General features: G+C 43.3%; 1 long non-coding RNA gene across 1 annotated transcript; it reads right to left on the reverse strand.

Moving 5' to 3' along the window:
* Nucleotides 1-207: 207 nt before the first annotated feature.
* LOC144273499 (uncharacterized) lies at nt 208-22325 on the reverse strand. Its single transcript, XR_013347763.1, has 2 exons — nt 22252-22325; nt 208-9406 (listed from the first exon to the last, which is right to left on the reverse strand). It is a non-coding gene; the product is annotated as an uncharacterized LOC144273499 (long non-coding RNA).
* Nucleotides 22326-22385: the final 60 nt, after the last annotated feature.

The following is a 22385-nucleotide window of genomic DNA, read 5'->3' on the forward strand; positions in this document are numbered from 1 at the left end:
TATTGTGTAATGACTGAGGATTTTGCGATTGCTGTTGGCTATGATTGTTTTCCTGTCTTTTGTTTTCAGTGGAGGGATTCCTTTCTGTGTATTGTTACGAATTACACCTTGTAGGACAAGCACACCAATGCTACAAATTACACCTGATAGGTCACGCACAGTTCAAATCTAGGCTGAGGCACAGAAATAAAGTCAACAACTGCAGAGTTCCCAAAAGACACTAAGTTTATTATGCTCGAGCGTGGTGCCCCCCTGCTAGCCAGGAGGGGACCCTGAATGCAGATTATACAAAGGTTATACCTTTTAGCAAAGCATGTTGCCCTCGTGCATCAGAAACGTTAGCCAATAAACAAACCCTTGTCTTATCTACCACCTATCCCTGCTTGGTGCATTCCTCGTGCTATACCAGTATGTTAATTACACAGCATGGTCCTAAAGCCATGCATCAGTAACTTTTATTATCAGGATGGGAGGTCTCACAACAAGGCCAAGAGACAGGGAGTTAGAGACTGACAAAAACCCGATACTGGGAGTCAAGGCAGGCTGGAGACAAGGAGAAAGATTTTCACAGGGATTCAGTATTTAAGGATTACTCCTCCAGGTGTATGATGTGCTGGCATTTAAACAATGGTGGGCCCCAAACCAAAATGGAGTCACATGTGCTAACTTTTCCTTAACAGTCCTCCCTTTTTTTTTGTACGTCAGTAAGCTATACCGGGGCTGAGTAACCGTGCTGCAGGGTTAGCAACTGCCGACAGCACGTACTGCAGCATTGTAGGCATACAAAAAATAACGCAAAAACAATAACAATCAAAAAAAGTAAATACAAAATACGCCGTCCCCAAGTCCCCACATCCGGTAGCCATGAGGTGAACCAGTCCCAGACCTCCTGGAATCCAGCGCTGGTAGTGTCGAGGCTGATGTGGTGCAATAGGGCTGCCTGTTGCTTGAGGATGTGGATGTCAGTTTCCACCCTATGATGCTGATTTACAAAAACACAACAGCTTGAGTTGACCAGAGCACAAACCCCGCCTTGATTTGCAAGGAGATAATCCAGGGCTAGGCGGTTTTGCAATGTAGTTTGGGATAGCTGAGTGACTTCAATTTGAAGGGCAGATAGAGCATCTGCAGTAGCATTTGCCATTAATTCCAAAGCCGCTGAAATGTTAACTATAGCTTTTTCCAGCTCGCTTACTCCCAACCATGGCAGAAACCAACGCACAAAGGAGTGAAAGCCTTTGGGCCGATAAAGAAAGGGGGTTTAAAGGAATACTTTGTCGGTCCCTCCATACTAGATTGCGGATCTCTCCCCGGGTCAGGTTCTGGTGTACTGTCACGGCGGGTACTATAGCCCCTAAGGTACATGTACCACACCATCCTGCTGGAAGAACCTTATAGGCTGTGTGATTGCATAACCAATACCAGCCAGACCCCTTGGGGACTGGCCACAGGGTTCTGGAGCAGGTAGAGGGGCCTCCCGCACCAGAGCTGATTTGGGTGGTGGTCTTGCACCCTACAAAAACTGTATTTTCTATGCCCTTACGTTGTGACACACATAAAGCATAATTACTCTGGGCCACCATATTAATAGACCATATTTGGACTGTAACATTCCAGTTAAATGTAGTGTTTGCCCATAGCTTAGCTTGGAGTGTTCGATTAAGGGGGATAGGTACCCCTACCAACGGGATGCCCTGATCTAAATATGTGGGGGTACGAATACAAATCCAACACTGCGTTCGATTTACACCCTGTTTGATAGCACGGGTTAAATTCAAGAAGCTATTGCCCTCCCATCCTTGTACTGGACTTGGGAATAGGGAGAGAAACCCCCCCCAGGCAAACCATACCAATATCGACATCCTCCCCTGTGCTATACAAAAAACACTACCCCCAGTGTAAGTCCAATAAACAGGAACACAAAAAGTCCTGGTGGGCTATGAAGGTCCCAGTAGCTGGAAAGCTCAGTCCATGGGTTGGTTGTAGTGTTCATTCGTGAAGTGTCTCGTCTGCTGGCTTGTCAGGGTCAGGTGGGGGTCCCAGCGCCAACTTAACGTAGCTATGATGGATCCAGGAACCTTTACCTGCAAAGGAGTGGTGGCAGATGGTGGGAGTAATGTTCGTGGCTGTAAGGCATTTCTGGTATTTATACTTGCCTACAAGCACAGTTCCAGCCTCTGGAATAAACCCACCCCACCACTTTACTTCACATTCCCAAGAATACATTCTGCAACTTTCTCCCTGCCAATGTACAATGCTCCGTCTTTGCCATCAAGGCCAATTCTCAGTGTCTTTTGCAGTCAAGAATCCTTGGATTTTGGTGGTTTTAGCAGAGCAGGTGTTCCTTCTCTTTTGGAACAGGCATTGTTTTGCATTATACAGGGGAGAGGTTACTAGCACGTCACCCTGTAGTGCTTTGGTTTCTTTAGCAAATACTGAATGCAGGTTAGCTTTGTCAGTGGACAAGGGAGAGGTTACTAGCACTTCACCTTGGTTTTTTTTTTTTGCTGTTCAAAAGGAGGAAAGAAAAAAAAAAAACCCAGAAGGAGGGACAGGCTCATCAGTAGTCGAAGTGAAGTCACCTCGAGGTGGAGGGGTGGTCTTGCAGTAAGAAGCATGGGTCTAGGAAGTCAGTCCTTGGCACTTCACAGCGGTGTTGGTAGTTAGCAGGACTTAATAAGGGCCTTTTCAGCATGGGGCCAGAGTCGTCTTTTGTTGATGGACCTTTATGTAGACCCAGTCACCTGGTTTTAACAAATGGCAGGTTTGCTCAGGATTCTTGAAGCAGGACTTCTTTTACCTGTAAATATAGAGACCTAACACATTTCATTAATGTCTGGCAGTGTGTTGCAGATCTCACATTTAAGCCCCCCTCTTTCTTGGCTGTTAGCCAGATCCTAGCTGTGAGTAGTGTCCTTGGGCAGGCCAGTGTCTTATCTTTGGACCGAGCCTGCCAGCTACAGCGTTGAATTAGCTCGTCCTCCATTTTATTTTTTTTCCCCCTTCTTGGCTTTTATTAACCTGCAAAGGAAACTTTCACTTTTTACTTATACACCTTTGTTTAAAAAAGAACACATGTACATTGCCCATTATACAGCACTTTAGTCTTATTGTATAATGTATGCCACATATACCCTTCTAGGAAAATGACTTTATTACAGAGCTTTGGAGCAACAAGCCAGGACAAGCACACCCACTTTTGAGGAGTCCACTTGGTACAACTTCTGGTGTCTAATAGCTTTTTTTCCTTCCCAGCTCTCTGGCTAGAAATGTGAGGTAGCCAGAAGGATCTCATGTATAATATGGGGAGTGGGTTAACCTTTGATGTCCTTGCTTCCAAAGACTGTTGGTGTGCAAATTTTAACAACAATTTTTTTAATTAAAAGATCTGGCCAATGAAATTTTTTTATTTAAGCAAATGTATTAAACTTTAGTATATTACATTTTTTGATATTATTTAAACACTTTGTATTCCAAGTTGAATAAAACAAATATCTGCATTTTGATTTTATTTTTTTATTTAGTTTTAAATTAAACTGTTTTATGAAAAATTAAACACAGCAATTCTGGCCACAAGACAAACACCACAAGACAGGACATAGAACACAGAACAGAATTCCTAATGTGCCAGTAAATTCATGAGATGTTGAATTGCTTTTCAGCTGGCATTAATTTTTTTCTGATTTTTTTGAAAGAAAAAAACCCCACAGATTTACCCCTTTTGGGCAGTCAGTCATTGCTTAAAATATTTCCTTTTTAAACAAATACTTTTGTTAATTGCAGACAAAACGGAGGAATTACCCATATTTTCTTGTATTTGTTTTATAGGTTTCAGTGGCCTCTACCTTATTAGTTAGGTAATTTACATGAAAACAAATGCTTTCCGGCTTGCTTTTGGATTCACAGGTTAAAGATTCTTACTTTAAAAAGGGCACAATAAACTTTACCAGACTTTTGATTGCCTTTTAATTTTAACTCCTGCTGTTAAATACACAGCGACCTGAAAAGGAAGACACCACCTATTGTAGCCTCTTGGAACCTAATAAGATATTAATTAAGTAGCACTGTATAATTGCATTTTTTTTTTTTTTTTTTGGAAAAGGGCCCATTTTTTTCCAAAATGGCTGCAAAGAAACCAAGAATTCTTTTTTTCCAGTATTTCACAAAGTTTAACTGCTTAATTGTTTTCAGCAACTAAAGAGTTAACTTCTTACTTTTTTTTTTTTTAAATCACTTGCTTATTTCCCAAAACGACACCCAATTAACTTAGATTTTACCATTCCAAGTATTATTCCGGGATTTACGTTTTTCATTCCTGTAATTATTTACTCCTCTTTTTTCACTATGACCTTCAAGTTTCCAACCTGTTTTCCAATCTCTGTTGCCTGCCCGTTTGGGGCCGATCCTTTTTTTTTTTTCTCTGAACTGTCCCTTCCATGAGCACTAGCTTTGTTTCACTACCAAATTAACAAGGAGGGTGGGCTTCTTAACTAGCCCCCAGCCCTCCTGGTCTCTCTTTTAAAATATTTTTACTTACAAGAGCTACCCGAGTCCTCCCCACATGAGGCTTGTCACCTGGACAGAAAGCACGGCTAATTGGCAAGCAAGGAGGTGACGGGCATAAGTCAGAAAGCCGAGGGTAAGCCGGAGGAGGGGCAGAAGCAGGCATAGCACAGAGTGGGGCTGGAGACCCCTGAGATGAATAAGGAGAAGGAAAGAGGATGTCCTTTTGCATGCGCATAAGCCCAGTTGTCCCATACATACCAATAATTCATCTGGGCTGGAGCTTTGTCCTCCAGCCTCCTTCTAAGCACTGTTAATGTATCCCCAGCAAAGGACCCATCCGGTGGCCATTCAACAGATGTTTGAGTTGTTAGTGCTGGCCACTCAACCTTACATAAAATAACATCTTTTTTCCTGCCTAACCCATGGGTGCCAGAAATATTCCCCCAATTCTTGAGAATTTCAGCCAAAGGGGTCCCCTTACTTACACTCTGCCCAGAACCCATAATGGGCTACCAAAAGAACACAAAATGTGCCACCTTATTGCCTAAGCGACGGCTCACACCCCCCCTTCCTCGGAGTTCTCAAAGGTGAACTCACCCTGTGCCGGCTGGAGCTGTCCGAGAGGAGGAGTGTAGTCTCGCTTGTTGGGGCGAGCCTAGAGTCCCTTCGGGGTTGCCAAAACTGTTACGAATTACACCTTGTAGGACACGCACACAAGTGCTGCGAATTACACCTGATAGGTCACGCACAGTTCGAATCTAGGCTGAGGCACAGAAATAAAGTCAACAACTGCAGAGTTCCCAAAAGACACTAAGTTTATTATGCTCGAGCGTGGTGCCCCCCTGCTAGCCAGGAGGGGACCCTGAATGCAGATTATACAAAGGTTATATACCTTTTAGCAAAGCATGTTGCCCTTGTGCATCGGAAACCTTAGCCAATAAACAAACCCTTGTCTTATCTATCACCTATCCCTGCTTGGTGCATTCCTTGTGCTATACCAGTATGTTAATTACACAGCATGGTCCTAAAGCCATGTATCAGTAACTTTTATTATCAGGATGGGAGGCCTCACATCAAGGCCAAGAGACAGGGAGTTAGAGACTGACAAAAACCAGATACTGGGAGTCAAGGCAGGCTGGAGACAAGGAGGAAGATTTTCACAGGGATTCAGTATTTAAGGATTACTCCTCCTGGTGTATGATGTGCTGGCATTTAAACAATGGTGGGCCCCAAACCAAAATGGAGTCACATGTGCTAACTTTTCCTTAACAGTATCAAGGACCTGGGCTTGGGTCAGATTGGGAGGACCCCAAAAGCAGTATCTTGAGCACTAGGTAACGGACCCTATACAGAGGGATGGAGCATCTGTTATGGGACTGAGCCAAGACAATTAGTCATGGTTGACTTCTGCTTTGATTGGACTTTGGACACCAAGTAGACTGTGTTTGGAAGATGGAGTGAGTCATCAGTGTTGGGGCTCTCCTATCAACGGAGTTGTGAATGTTGGAAGGGAGGAGAAGGTTGCATTTTCTTGTATCAATTTGCTCTCTGCTTTTGACTTTTATCTGTTTTATGTATGTTTCTATTTTTGTTTTGTTGTCTGGGCTTCGTTATAGTGGCTGCTGTGTTTAATAAAAGATTTCAGAAGGCCAGCTACCCTCTAACACAGCTCACAGAAAGCTGTTGCAACTTGAAAGCAATTCTGGATGTCTATTTTTGTTTTGTTGTCTGAACTTCGTTATAGTGGCTGCTGTGTTTAATAAAAGATTTCAGAAGGCCACCTACCCTCTGACACAGCTCACAGAAAACTGTTGCAACTTGAAAGCAATTCTGGATGTCCTCTAAATTGTGCCAGTAGCTGAGTAGGATCCTGGCAGGGGCCAAAAGTAGGCAGGCATGCGCAGGAAAGGAGTAATACATAATATGGTCCAGTATTTTTCTGTATCTATGCTAAATATTCCTACTTTACTAACCCCAATGACCAGCCAGCCAGAGTAGTGGCAGGAGGCATTTACCTAAATACAACTTTATTTTAAATATACATTTTGTATGTCAAAACTCTTCAGAGAATTAAAGAGTGTGAGGGCAAGCATGAAACAGATGACAGAAAACAATGACTCAAGATATCTGGTGACACAGAAGTCAACCCACCCCAATGCCATGCTGGACACAGGTGCTGGTAAATGTCTTAAGATGGCAAGCCTGCCTCTTCCTCTTTGGATGGGCATTGACCTTCTTTCTTTGAGTGGGTCTAGAAGTCCCCACACCAAAACCCCCTTAAACACAGAGTTCTGAAATTACTTATATGTAAGAATATTAAGCAAGGGAATGGGTACAGGCCAATGGGCCAAAGTGGAGATGGGAGAGTGAAGGGAATTCAATAACAGTTAAACATTAGCACCATCCCTTCCCCTGCCTCTGGAGGTGCCCCAAACCTCTAGCCCCCTCTCCACACTGAGGCCTTTGCATAGAGCTGAGATGTGCTAGCCTGGTGGGGTACATTACTCAGCCGGGGGCTGCTCTGTCTGGACTCCCAGCCTGCTAAGATACATTGCTCTTTAGCTAATGGGCCTTCAGCTACCCCCGAGATGCTTGAGAGTCTGAGTCCACAGTGCTCACCACTAGCTCTGGTTTAGCAGCATCCATCACGGTTCTTTCCCCAGGCTCATGCACACCTACTCCCAGAGTAATATAGTCTGTCTTCCTCCTGTAGAGCACCCTTCCCTGCCCCCCACAGACACGCTATAGCCAAGGGGTCCTCATGGAATCCTCTGGCTTCTTGCCCTCTAGGACTTGGCTGCTTATGCTTAGGCTCCATCTTCTGGCTTACTACAAAACTATGTGTTTAGCTTTCAAGTCTATGAAGTGAGTGGGGCCACTTACATGCTGATAAATCACTTGTGCATGTACTTAAGTGCTCTGCAGGCTCAGGGCCAGAGTGCACAGCACCTGTCAGAATTGTGTCCTGGAATCAGAAGATTGGAGAACAATGTTTGGGTGAGTTTTCTCCCCCTCCTGCAGTTTACTTTGTGTGGTTAGCAGTGTTTTGGGTGCATTTTGCCCCTGGGGAGGGAGGGTCAGTGCAAGAAAAGAAATGCCCTTATGAAAACATGGTAGTGCTTATATGGATTTTATGATGAAAAGGGACCCCTACAAACATCTAGTCTGATCTCCTGCATTACACAGGCCAGAGAACTTCACACAGTAATTCTTGCATCAAGCCCATAATTTCTGGTAGAGCTAGAACAGGGGCCTCAAACTCAACTTAGGGCCAGTGCCAGTCCTCAAATCCTCCCAGCAGGCCAATAATGTCACTGAAGATGGTGTTCAGAAAAGAAAACATTTATATTGTATTTTTTATTTTGTATTTCTTAGAAATAATACTGTCATACAACTTTATATAATTCTTTGCCTGGCAGAGAGTTTTTAGTGTTTTGCCAGACAGCTGGCAACGCTTCAGTTCTGTCAGTTTGTTGATGTTTGGCTTCAGTGACTGAGCGGTTGAAACCTTCAGGATTGCAGGGAGGTGAGCATCAGATAGTTGTGTTCGGTATTTTGACTTGTTTATATTCATTGTGGGGAAAAAAGTGATGCTGCCTCCATGGCTGACTCTGCTTGGCGACTAGTGATGGTATCTCTGTCCCTCTCCCCCAGCCAATGGGAGCAGGGCCTGCAGCAGACATTGCCGGCAGCATGTCTGCTGCAGGGCCTGCAGCAGACATTGCCGGCAGCATGTCTGCATGAGTGTTTCTTCTGCGGGCCGCGGTGGGGAGGTTCTCAGGCTGCAGATGGCCTGTGGGCCAGGACTTTGAGATCCCTGAGCTAGAGCATCTGTCAGTTGAGGACATCTACACCTGTATTTCCCCTCAGTGGTTCAGCAAGGGCACCCACTCTCAGCTTCTGGCACCCACTCTCAGCTTCCAGCTCCTCAGATGTTGCTTTTCTGGCTGGAGAGGTGAGTCTACCTCCCTTCTGACTGGGCTATTCCCAGGCTGCACAGCTCACTGCCTTCACGGTGTATTTCCCAGCACAGAACCGTTACCCAAGGACACCTGCTTGCTTCCTCTTTGGAGATTGAGAACAGTTACAACTGTAGCAATTACACTATCACACAGCTCTAAGTAAGCCCACATTATTCTTAAGGTAAAAAGCAAACATATTAAAAACAATGCAAGTACCTACATACATGCTAATAAGCTTACCAGAATTAACCCCAACCCTAACACGACTTCTGGTAGAAGCAGTCCTTGAACCCCCTCCCCCACTCTAGACAGTCCTTGTGGTTACCAGTTCCACACAGCTTCAGCTCAGAACAAGCACACTCATGACAAGTTTAGTCTATGCAGGGTTGTCCACCCTTTCATACAGATTAGGAGTCTTTGATGTGGAGCTTCCAGAAGCAGGTAATTGGTACACAATGGGTTTCTCTCCCCAGGGTGTATCTTGGTTAGGTTGGCTTTGGAGGAAAGAATCTGCATTTGAGGTGAGCCTCAAATTACTTCATAGAAAATCCACTTCCCACACAGTTCCAAAAAGATCTCTGAACTCTCATACCTTCCAAAGATTGCACTGATCTTGTCTCCTTGATAAAGAAGTTCCATACAATCTCACATTAGTATATAAACATTTGCATTTCTAATACAATGTACTCCAAATGTATTAAACCTTATTAAATTAACCTTAACTTAATTCAACAAAGTTCATTCAGGATATTGTCAGTCTGTCTGTCACAGCATCTCTTGTAGAAAGACACCCCGTCTTGATTTAAAGTTTTTAAGAGACGGAGAATCCATCACATCCTTAAGTAAGTTGTTCCAATAGGTAATTGCCTTCAGTGCTAAAAAAATCGCACATTATTTTGCATCTGAATTCGTCTAACTTCAGCTTCCATCCATTGAACCTTTAAATTTAATTAAATTAAAATGAGTGTTGCTATTATGAAAAGTGAGCTGACTTAACAGAGACGGCAGAGGACTGAGGATGGAGGTAAAACAAACAAAAATTAATAAGACCAATGACAGAAAAGCACTTCTGTATAGGATACTAATGTGTACCTCTTTTAAAAAATGAATACACATTATTAACTGAGCTTTGTACTTTCCTCGCTTTCAGACATCATGATCACCATTGTCTTCAATAAGGTTGCACAAGTATAACTGTGAGCATAATTTAGCCATGGAAGTGGAATTTAACCATTCTGTTGAGCATGCAAAGCCAAAACAGAATCCAGCTCCCTCTCCAAAACTGTATTGGCTCTGCAGTGTTTCTAACTGGAGTAAAGAGTAGTATTAGATTATTTCCATCTTTAAAATCAACGTATCTGATTAACTAAATACAAGTAGCAGATCTGTTCATTAAGAAGATGGCATTTTTACATAGGCACCTCGCAGAGCACAATCACAATTTACCAGCATGAAGCAGCAGAAGGAACCTTAAACCTGACTGTAATTTTATGAGATAGCACATAATGTTCTGCGTTGATACAGGAATCACTGGTGAAATTCTATATCTTATGTTATATAGGTGGTCAGATTAAATTGTCATAATGGACCATTCTGGTCTTAAACACCTATGAATACCAGAGAGAGAGAGAGAGAGAGAGAGAGAATGAGACAAGTCGCTGGTGTGGGGATCACACAATCCACAATGCGTAAACAGGACTGAAGTAGTGCCTAACCCATGTGCCGACATTCTGCAGTGGGTGAATTTCACCCTGGATAGAGAGAGATGTTTGTATTCAGGATGCTCTTCCTCAGGTAATAGCCAATTTTTTTTTTTTTTTTGGTTGCTGGGAAAATCACACGAACACTCATCACTAATCCAATAATCCTGGGCTCTACACCTAATATTATCCATCTACAGCAGATGCCCGGCATCTTGAGATCTGTGGAACTCTCCAAGAATATACCATGCCTCAAAGACTGTCTGGGATATGGACCTGTGAATGACACAGCAGTAAGGAATGCTGGGAACGGGAGTAATATGGAAGGAAGGAAAACTTGACCACAGGCTCCCGTAAGAGAGTTCCAGAGTTTTAATGTCACGTGTCTTTCATAGCGTAACCTGATTGTCCAATTTGAAGTCCAATCTTCAAAAATTGCTCAATCTTCCTTTTGACATTTCACAGAAGCTTTGCAAACTTTGTTTTTCCTCACCAAGAGAGTGATGTTATGAAGGCAGTTCACTATTAGCAGAACACGTTTTATGATGCATTGCTCAGGGATGAGGGTAGTAGTGCATCCAACAGAAGCTGAAACCGCATAGATATATCATTGTCTCAGCAGTGCATTGTGTCCTGCAGTCCACCAATGGAGGACCTGTGAAAGGCATATTTGCATGACTTCACCCCTGGGGGAGAGTGACTTCACGGAGAGCCTCTAGATCCCCTGCAAGGTGCGGAAGGGGTCTCTGCCTGCACAGGCTGACCTACAGGGCAGAGTGGACATGGGCTGGAAGCAGGCTAAGGCAGACTTTGTAACCGTAGCAATCTGTGCACCCAGGGGAAGACCATATGCAGGTGAAGAGAATTTCAGTGTGTGCACCAAAGTTTGGTAAGATGTAGATGGTGAAAGGAACTGTCAGCAAAAGTTTGGAGAATGTTTCAGCTGAAATGTTAGTCTCCATCAGTGCTACAGAATACAGAGAAAGTGGCTTTGAGTGTACTATCTCTGAGACAGCTAAGCAGATGACTGAACCACCCGAGTTCCCACACAAACTCATTGACATAAGTGGTGGATAGCTGGAGACAGTGGTGTCTGTGTAAAATAATAATCATGTATTTAAGTTACAGATGTGGAAAAGCATTTTGCAAGAATGTCCCAAAATGTTAAAGCTGGCCCAATCCTTGTGGGGACTTCAAAAATTATCTGTGATCCATGAAGCGCTGATGGTCCTCAGGGCACTTCCCTATAGTGCACATGGTACTGGCTCGCCTTGTTTTCAGCTGATATAAAAAGTGGGAAGGGGAGATGAAGTAAAGGGCAAAGGGTGTGACTGGCTTTTTCACTTATTCACTTGTCCACTAAAGTCACGAAAAATTACATAAAGGATGTAGTCAACAGAACTATGTTGATTTACACCAGCCGTGAATCCGCTGTGGTTGCCACTGGGATGTTATGTAATTCCATATGGGAGTGGAAGCAGCCCGTGAGTATTGAGATACTGTCTACACTATGTAAAAGCTTCACTGACTTTGACCTGAAGGACTTTATCTGCTTGTTGGTTTTCTGTTTACACTTCAATAAAGCCAAAAGATTTTCAGTTCAGAATAGAATTGATTGGGAAATAGAATATCCAACCTGTGGGAAATTCCAATACTTCAACATTTTGTCTTGTCTAAAATTGAGATGAAACATATACATCTCAAATAATTTCAAAGTTCCAAAAAAATTATATTCAGAAATGTAAAAACAACAACAAAAAAAATCAACATTTTCTGTTGAATCAAAGTTTGTTGATAGTTAAGAGAAAATTTTATTTGACACTAAAATGACATTATAATAATGTCCATTAGAACTGTTTTGGTTTCAATTTTCCCAACAGTCCATATCAGTTTTGACAAAACCATGTTTTCCAAAGGGAAGATTTTTCAATAAAACAATTTCAAACAACCCTAATTCAGAAACACTGATATTTATTTTGCACGTATCAAAGACAGAGCAATGGTTTGATCATTAAAAATTACACATTCAGATAACTGTTTTAAGAAAGGTTATAATGATGCTGTCAAGCTTTGTAGACTTTATAGACAGAATACATCAGCCTTCATCCTGGGCCCGATTTTAAATTTGGTAGAGTGAGAGAGTTTCTGAACCAGTGCATTTTGTTTCCTGATTTTGGATATCATCATTATTCCCACAGAGCATAGTTTGCAAATCTGGAGAAAATGGCTTTCTTTTCACTGATGGAATTTGAGAAGAGCTCTGATCACCTATGGTATCATAGAATATCAGGGTTGGAAGGGACCCCTGAAGGTCATCTAGTCCAACCCCCTGCTCGAAGCAGGACCAATTCCCAGTTAAATGATCCCAGCCAGGGCTTTGTCAAGCCTGACCTTAAAAACCTCTAAGGAAGGAGATTCTACCACCTCCCTAGGTAACGCATTCCAGTGTTTCACCACCCTCTTAGTGAAAAAGTTTTTCCTAATATCCAATCTAAACCTCCCCCACTGCAACTTGAGACCATTACTCCTCGTTCTGTCATCTGCTACCATTGAGAACAGTCTAGAGCCATCCTCTTTGGAACCCCCTTTCAGGTAGTTGAAAGCAGCTATCAAATCCCCCCTCATTCTTCTCTTCTGCAGGCTAAACAATCCCAGCTCCCTCAGCCTCTCCTCATAAGTCATGTGTTCTAGACCCCTAATCATTTTTGTTGCCCTTCGCTGGACTCTCTCCAATTTATCCACATCCTTCTTGTAGTGCGGGGCCCAAAACTGGACACAGTACTCCAGATGAGGCCTCACCAATGTCGAATAGAGGGGAACGATCACGTCCCTCGATCTGCTCGCTATGCCCCTACTTATACATCCCAAAATGCCATTGGCCTTCTTGGCAACAAGGGCACACTGCTGACTCATATCCAGCTTCTCGTCCACTGTCACCCCTAGGTCCTTTTCTGCAGAACTGCTGCCTAGCCATTCGGTCCCTAGTCTGTAGCGGTGCATTGGATTCTTCCGTCCTAAGTGCAGGACCCTGCACTTATCCTTATTGAACCTCATCAGATTTCTTTTGGCCCAATCCTCCAATTTGTCTATGTCCTTCTGTATCCTATCCCTCCCCTCCAGCGTATCTACCACTCCTCCCAGTTTAGTATCGTCCGCAAATTTGCTGAGAGTGCAATCCACACCATCCTCCAGATCATTTATGAAGATATTGAACAAAACTGGCCCCAGGACCGACCCTTGGGGCACTCCACTTGATACCGGCTGCCAACTAGACATGGAGTCATTGATCACTACCCGTTGAGCCCGACAATCTAGCCAGCTTTCTACCCACCTTATAGTGCATTCATCCAGCCCATACTTCCTTAACTTGCTGACAAGAATACTGTGGGAGACCGTGTCAAAAGCTTTGCTAAAGTCAAGAAACAGTACATCCACTGCTTTCCCTTCATCCACAGAACCAGTAATCTCATCATAAAAGGCGATTAGATTAGTCAGGCATGACCTTCCCTTGGTGAATCCATGCTGGCTGTTCCTGATCACTTTCCTCTCATGCAAGTGCATCAGGATTGATTCTTTGAGGACCTGCTCCATGATTTTTCCGGGGACTGAGGTGAGGCTGACTGGCCTGTAGTTCCCAGGATCCTCCTTCTGGTACTAAATGGGAAACTACTAGTTAAATTAGGGAAGATGGGGATCAGTACAAGCATTGTAAGGTGGATAAGGAATTAGTTAAAGTGGAGAAGGCAATGGGTTGTGCAGTGCTGAAAGGTGAATTATTGGTCTGGAGGCAGGTTACCTGCGGAGTTCCTCAAGGATCAGTCTTGGGAAGTCTTATTCAATATTTTTATTAATGACCCTGGCACAAAAAGTAGAATGTGCTAATGAAATTTGCTGATGAGATAAAGTATACACCATCAATACAGAGAAGAATCAAAATATTACACCAGAAGATCTGGATGACCTTGATGACTGGAATGACAGAAATGGGATGAAATTCAATAGTCCAAAGTGTGAAGTTGTGCGTTTAGGGTTTAAGAAGAATTTTTGCTACAAACTGGGGTGTCAGTGAGACCTGGGTGTGCGGGTCAATCATAGGATGGCTATGAGCCACCAATGTGATGCAGTTGTGAAAAAAGCAAATGTGATTCTAAGATGTATCAGGCAAGGCATTTTCATTAGGGATAGAGAAATATTAATGCCATTGTACAAGGCACGGATAAGACCTCGCTTGGAATACTGTGTACAATTCTGCTCAACCATGTTTAAGAAAGATGAATTTAAACTGGACCAGGTGCAGAGAAGAGTCCCTACAGTGATCAGGGGAATGGAGGACCTATTTCATAAGAAGATACTTGAAGAGCTTGGTTTGTTTAGTCTAGCAAAAAGAAAGCTGAGGGAATATTATTGCTTTCTACAAATACGTTAGGACAGAAGTTCTCAAACTGTGGTCCGCGGACCACCAGCGGTCCGCAAGCTCCATTCAGGTGGTCTGCGGATAGTTCCCTCTGAGGTGTGCGCCTGGGCGGCCGCACACAACATAGTGAAGGGCCACCCACCTAATTAGTGGAGCCATGCAGGCATGGCTCCGCTAATTAGGTTCCTGGACCCTGGAGAAGACGCACATGTAAGGTGAGGTGGTGGCCTTAGGGGGAATAAGGAGTAGGTGGGAGGGGGTAATGGGGTACGAAGAGGAGGTGGAGGGAATTTGGGATGTGCAGGGCTGCGGCAGTCAGAGAAAGAGGCAACTTTCCCCAGCTCCAGGGCTGCGGGGAGAGATGGCCTTCCTTCCCAGCCTTAACTCTGTGGCGGGGGAGAGACCCCCCCCGCTCCTTCTCAGCCCCAGATCAGGGGCTGCTGCGGCAGGGGGGAGAGACCCCCCCCCCCTTCCCAGCCCCAGCTCGGGGGCTGCCGCAGCGGGGGAAAGAGGGCACATCCATCACATTAGGAAGGTAAGACTACTGATATTAAAATAACAGTTGTGTGCTTTTATTTGTAGAACAAAAAAAGTTAATTATTAAGGGTTTTTTATACAGCGCTTTTATCCAACGTGCTTTACAATAGTTAGCTAACGGTACAAACAACATTTGGAAAGATCATTAAGTGGTCCGCTGAGATCTTCAGCAATTTTCAAGTGGTCCACGAGAAAAAAAGTTTGAGAACCGCTGTATTAGGAGATAAATACGAAGGAGGGGGAAGAGCTATTTAACCTAAAGGACAATGCTGGCACAAGAATGAATTGAAATAAACTGGTCACAAACAAATTCAGGCTGTAAATTAGAAGGTTTCTAACCATCACAGGAATGAGGTTCTGGAACAGCCTCCCCGTAGGAATTGTGGGGGCAAACAACTTGATTAGTTAAGAGAGAGAGAAATTTATGAGTACAATTGTGTGATGGGGCTGCTTGTGATGGTAGGGATCAGGGCTCAACAGCCCTGCAGCTTATTTCCAGTTTGTCTTATGTTCCTAAAGCACCTACTTCAGGTTTCGGCTGGCCACCAGCAGAGGTCAGAAAGGAATCCTCCCTCCCCCCAAGTATTCTGGGAGGGGAGATAGGGCCACACTCTTTCTGGCTGCAAGTTATGACATTAACCTGCTTAGACATGGATAAAATATCATTATCTATTAAAATATCAACAGTACGTCCTAATACCTATAACAATATCTCCCTTAAAATCCTCACGCTCAAGGTGGACCTTAGCCAGAAGTACAGATAGAGGGAATTAAGCCAATCTATTTAAACCCTTACCAGGGAGACAGTCTTCCTCCCTTACCAAACTTTCCTTAACCAAAGTGACTTGGGATGCTATATCTATACCTTAGCATAGTTAACAACTTCTTTACTACCCTCCCAGGACTCGTCCTGATATAGTTCTTTGGTTCAAAAACCTGCTCGTCCACTGCCTCTGGGACAATGGTAGTGCCACTCGCTATGGCAAACTTGCAAACCCCTCTTTCCCTTCCCCTGGAATTCCCCCCATGAGCCCTTGAATCATATCCATCAGCAATTTCTACAGCCTATAAAACTGTGGAAGATTTGGTTTTGTTATAGATGGCTGTCTTTACCTCATTTGTAACTACCCATAACAATTACTCCTGGGCCCTCAGATCAGTTTTTCATAATCATTCTCAGCCGCTGCCCCATTATCCATTTTCTCAAAATTACACATTTTAGGTACATATTCAACATGAGTGATATTGTCAAATGTTTTGACAATACTTCAACTGACAGGTCTCAGGAGTAATCTTACATTTTTTCTGTACATTTTCTTTAAATTTCTTATACATTTTAGCATCACCTCTTCGATATCATTAAAAACTTGACTGTCTTTCCCAGTTAATCTGATTAGGAGGATAGGCACCGGCGTATCCTCTGGGATATCGTGTATCCCACATAGTCTCTAAAAGGTGGACAGGTACTCTTCCATACAGTCAGTTTCTTTAGAAATTAAGCAGATGTTCTCCCACTCCCTTGTGTTGTAGAGGGGTACGCTTGCTGGCTGGGGAAGCTCCTTTTGCTGCTCCAGTACTCTGTACTGCAATGTTTGAACTTCTGTTTGCCTCTTGTGTGCCCCCTCCTTCGCCTTCTCACTGGCTTCGACCGTTAGTTGTTCCATATGTCTTTGGTGGGATCTCTCCTCCTCCTAGGTCTTGACTGCAGCCAGGGCTGCCTCTGTCCCCCTGAGCTGCAGCTGTGATGCTTGTGTTCTTCCTGGGCTGCCAGGTCCTGCAATCAGGCCATTTCCAGTGCAGTGTTCCCCTCTGCGGTGCCTAGGGCAGGGAGGGTCCTTGGACAGCTGGTCAAAACTTATGAGCAAAGCGCTCAGCTCCTGAACTGGAGTTTTCTTTTTACAGGAGATTCCCCTCTCTTTACATAATGGCTCAAGTCTTTTCTGTCAAGACCATCATGTATGACTGTGGTTCACTCACTGTGTCTATTCTTTAACCTTTCAAACTCTCAGTATCAAGTCTCAACTTTAACCGTGCTGGGTTATGATCTATAAACCCAACTGAACTGTGGCATATGCATGCTTTTTGGAGTGGCTCAGTAGCGTGAGTACCAACCTCAGGGCAGACCGGTAAGAAGCAGGGCACAAACTCCAAACTATTTGTGAGTACTATACTTGGATTTCACCAACCAAGCATCAAGTGTACATAAGAACCTAAGAATGGCCATACTGGGTCAGACCAAAGGTCCATCCAGCCCAGTATCCTGTCTACTGACAGTGGCCAATGCCAGGTGCCCCAGAGGGAGTGAATCTAACAGGTAATGATCAAGTGATCGCTCTCCTGCCATTCATCTCCACCCTCTGACAAACAGAGGCTAGGGACACCATTCCTTACCCATCCTGCCTAATAGCCATTAATGGACTTAACCTCCATGAATTTATCCAGTTCTCTTTTAAACCCTGTTATAGTCCTAGCCTTCACAACCTTCTCAGGCAAGGAGTTCCACAGGTTGACTGTGCGCTGTGTGAAGAACTTAGTTTTATTTGTTTTAAACCTGGTGCCCATTAATTTCATTTGGTGGCTGTTATGGGGCTTATTCCTTCACCCGCTTATTTCCCTGGTCCTTCTCGCATGAACAGAGAGCAACAATACCCGAAAGGTGCAAACAATTCAATGTTTATTGGGATGAACTTCCAGCAACCATGATTCCCGTTTCCTTCCTTAGTATCCCCCTTCCCAGCTCTGACACCACAGAACCTTACCCGTGTCCCTGTTCCCATTTCCCCACTTAGCAAAACATGATTCCCATTCCCCCCCTTCTTGATTGACTGCCGACTATATAGTAAAACTTGAGTTCTGCTTAGCTATACCTTAAGCAATCATTTTACTGAAATTTAACTAACCAATCCTAACATATTGTAATATGATTATTTAACCAATTATATCCCACCACCTTAATTAGTTTACACCCAGCAAAGTTAATTATACAGCAGACAGAAAATCACAGAACCAGACAGAGGTTATACACACAAACAATAGGAAATGAGGATTTCACATCCCAGCTACTGATAAGTGAGTTCTTGCCAGACAGGAAGCTATCAAACTAAGTTTCCTTTTACATTTTCTCTGTGGGTGATAGGCATTATCAGGACAGGATTGTATTCCTAACGGCCCAATAGCACTTTATTTCAATGTGACTAGTGAGGATGTGACCATTTGCTTCCCAGCTTATGGCTGTCTCTGCTGCTTAGCGAGAGGCCTTAGCCTCAGACTGTCACAGTAAGAGAAGGCCCTTACACCAGCAGACAGTGATTTTGATTCTTTTATACCTCTATAATTAGCTAAGTGATAAGAATACACCTAAATTCTTAGAGTACAGGCCTTTACAGACAGGCCTGAATATCTATATCCTAACAGTGGCCTCTAGTTCTTATATTATGGAAACAAGTAAATAACTTTCCCTTATTCATTTTCTCCACTCCACTCATGATTTTATATACATCTATCATATCCCCCCTTAGTCTCCTCTTTTCCAAGCTGAAAAGTCCTAGCCTCTTTAATCTCTCCTCATATGGGACCCATTCCAAACCCCTAATCATTTTAGTTGTCCTTTTCTGAACTTTTTCTAATGCCAGTATATCTTTTTTGGGATGAGAAGACCACATCTGTACGCAGTATTTAAGATGTGGGCGTATCATGGATTTATATAAGGGCAATAAGATATTCTCCATCTTATTCTTTATCCCTTTTTTTAATGACTCCTAACATCCTGTTTGCTTTTTTGACTGCCACCGCACACTGCATGGACGTCTTCAGAGAACGATCCACGATGACTCCAAGATCTTTTTCCTGATTAGTTGTAGCTAAATTAGCCCCCATCATATTGTAAGTATAGTTGGGGATATTTTTTCCAATGCGCATTACTTTACATTTATCCACATAAATTTCAGTTGCCATTTTGTTGCCCAGTCACTTAGTTTTGTGAGATCTTTTTGAAGTTCTTCACAGTCTGCTTTGGTCTGAACTATCTTAAGCAGTTGAGTATCATCTGCAAACTTTGCCACCTCACTGTTTATCCCTTTCTCCAGATCATTTATGAATAAATTGAATAGGATTGATCCTAGGACTGACCCTTGGGGAACACCACTAATTACGCTTCTCCATTCTGAAAATTTACTATTTATTCCTACCTTTTGTTCCCTGTCTTTTAACCAGGTCTCAATCCATGTAACGATCTTCCCTCTTATCCCATGACAACTTAATTTACGTAAGAGCCTTTGGTGAGGGACCTTGTCAAAGGCTTTCTAGAAACCTTAAGTACACTATGTCCACTGGATCCCACTTGTCCACGTTTGTTGACCCCTTCAAAGAACTCTAATAGATTAGTAAGACATGATTTCCCTTTACAGAAACCATGATGACTTTTGCCCAACAATTTATGTTCTTCTATGTGTCTGACAGTTTTATTCTTTACTATTGTTTTAACTAATTTGCCCGCTACTGACGTTAGACTTACCGGTCTGTAATTGCTGGGGATCACTTCTAGAGCCCTTTTTAAATATTGGCGTTACATTAACTATCTTCCAGTGACTGGGGACAGAAGCTGATTTAAAGGACAGGTTACAAACCATAGTTAATAGTTCCGCAATTTCACATTTGAGTTCTTTCAGAACTCTTGGGTGAATGCCATCTGGTCCCGGTGACTTGTTACTGTTAAGTTTCTCAATTAATTCCAAAACCTCCTCTAGTGACACTTCAATCTATGACAATTCCTCAGATCTGTCACCTACAAAAGACGGCTCAGGTTGGGGAATCTCCCTAACATCCTCAGCTGTGGAGACTGAAGCAAAGAATTCATTTAGTTTCTCTGCAATGACTTTATCGTCTTTAAGTGCTCCTTTTGTATCTTGATCATCCAGGGGCCCCACTGGTTGTTTAGCAGGCTTCCAGCTTCTGATGTACTTAAAAAACATTTTGTTATTACCTTTTGAGTTTTTGGTTAGCTGTTCTTCAAACTCCTTTTTGGCTTTTCTTATTACATTTTTAACTTAATTTGGCAGTGTTTATCCTCCTTTCTATTTACCTCACTAGGATTTGACTTCCACTTTTTAAAAGATGCCTTTTTATCTCTCACTTCTTCTTTTTCATGGTTGTTAAGCCACAGTGGCTCTTTTTTAGTTCTTTTACTGTGTTTTTAAATTTGGGGTATACATTTAAGTTGAGCCTCTATTATGGTGTCTTTGAAAAGCGTCCATGCAGCTTGCAGGGATTTCACTCTAGTCACAGTACCTTTTAATTTCTGTTTAACTAACCTCCTCATTTTTGCATAGTTCCCCTTTCTGATATTACATGCCACGGGCTGGTGAGGTGTTCGTCCCACCACAGGAATGTTAAATGTTATTATATTATGGTCATTATTTCCAAGTGGTCCTGTTATAGTTACCTCTTGGACCAGATCCTGCACTCCACTCAGTACTAAATCAGGAGTTGCCTCTCCCCTTGTGGGTTCCTGTACCAGCTGCTCCAAGAAGCAGTCATTTAAAGTATCAAGAAATTTTGTCTCTGTATTTCGTCCTGAGGTGACATGTGCCCACTCAATATGGGGATAATTGATATCCCCCACTATTATTGAGTTCTTTATTTTTTGATAGCCTCTCTAATCTCCCTTAGCATTTCACTGTCATTATCGCTGTCCTGGTCAGGTGGTCAATAATAGAGCCCTACTATTATATTCTTATTAGAGCAAAGGTATTCTATGGAACATGTGAATTCATTTAAGATTTTTATTTCATTTGATTTTACATTTTCTTTCACATATAGCGCTACTCCCCCCCCCCCCCCGCCACGACCTGTTCTTATGTGTAAACTCCTCAGACATTTTAATAGCCTAATCATGGACTCACAGACAGTCCCCTTGAGTACTCCAGTCTATCTTGCCACCTAGGCAAGCTTGCCTGTGATAGATGATCCTTTACACCAAAAATCACAACAATATGCAGTAACTTCCAACTTATCTGTGTATGTGTGGTGTGTGTGTGTGTATACACACACACACACACACACCCCTTATTATAAATTCCATTCTATGCATTTGATGAAGTGGGCTGTAGCCCACAAAAGCTTACTCTCTAATAAATTTGTTAGTCTCTAAGGTGCCACAAGTACTCCTGTTCTTTTTGCGGATACAGACTAACACGACTGCTACTCTGAAACTTAACAATATTCAGATTACCCCCAGTCCCATAGGACCAGTCACTTACCCCAGGTCAATTGCACTTAAGATCTTACACCAAAAACAGTGCTTGTAGCCAATCCTATAATAAACTAACGACAGATCTATTAACTAAGAAAAAGTGAGAGTTATTTACAAGGTTAAAGCAAGTAAACATATGCACACAAATGAGTTACAGTCTCAGATTCCAAGAGATGGTAGAAACTTCTGCAATAAGAAAGCTCTATCTGTCTTTTACGGATACCCAGACAAATCACAGAGAATCTGTTGCTTTTGCTTAGTAATCATTTTCCCTCAGATCCAAGTAGCATAAAGATAAGTTTTTTTAATCAGGGATTTTTATTTCCTTGTTCCACGAGTTTGAGCTGTGGGGGCAGTCTATATGCATGTCTCCTCTTCACAGGTGTGTGGGGAGTAATCAACCAAGTCTTTTGTCCTCCAATGGTCTATAATAGTTTGTCTGGTATTTCACATTCGGTAATGCTTTTCTCCTGACTGGTGGTTTACAGTTGCAGAACAAACACTTGTACAGTTACAGAGCAAACACTTAAATGCTACTTTATAACACAGGCTACTGATATTATAAGTGAGATTAACGCATACAGCAATTTACGGGCATTTCACAGAGGTTAAAGATTAAACATTTGTATAAATCTAATACCTATTTTAGCAACACTAACACACAGGTCGCCAGCTCTGCCTTTGTTAGTGCTCAGCTGAGGCCTAGGGGCCTCAGCATGAGCTGGCACCGAGTCTGCCCCCATCACCCCGCCCCCCTACTGCCCCATCTCTGCCGGGGCGCCCAGGAGCCTCTCCCCCACCACAGCCCCAACTGTGCGGGGACCCCCCGCGGCCTCCCCAGCCGCCGCTACCCAGCTCTGCCGGGGAGCCCCGCGGCCTCACCTTTGCAGGGGCTGCCCAAAGCCTGTTCCCCGGCCAGGGGGTCACAGGAACTCCCCCTCCCACCTTGCCTGGCCCCGTCACCGGCCCAGCGACTCTCAGCCACACCCTTCCGCGCTGCGATGAGTCACTCACAC

This window comes from Eretmochelys imbricata, chromosome 13 (assembly GCF_965152235.1).
Source record: "Eretmochelys imbricata isolate rEreImb1 chromosome 13, rEreImb1.hap1, whole genome shotgun sequence".
Taxonomy (NCBI): domain Eukaryota; kingdom Metazoa; phylum Chordata; order Testudines; family Cheloniidae; genus Eretmochelys; species Eretmochelys imbricata.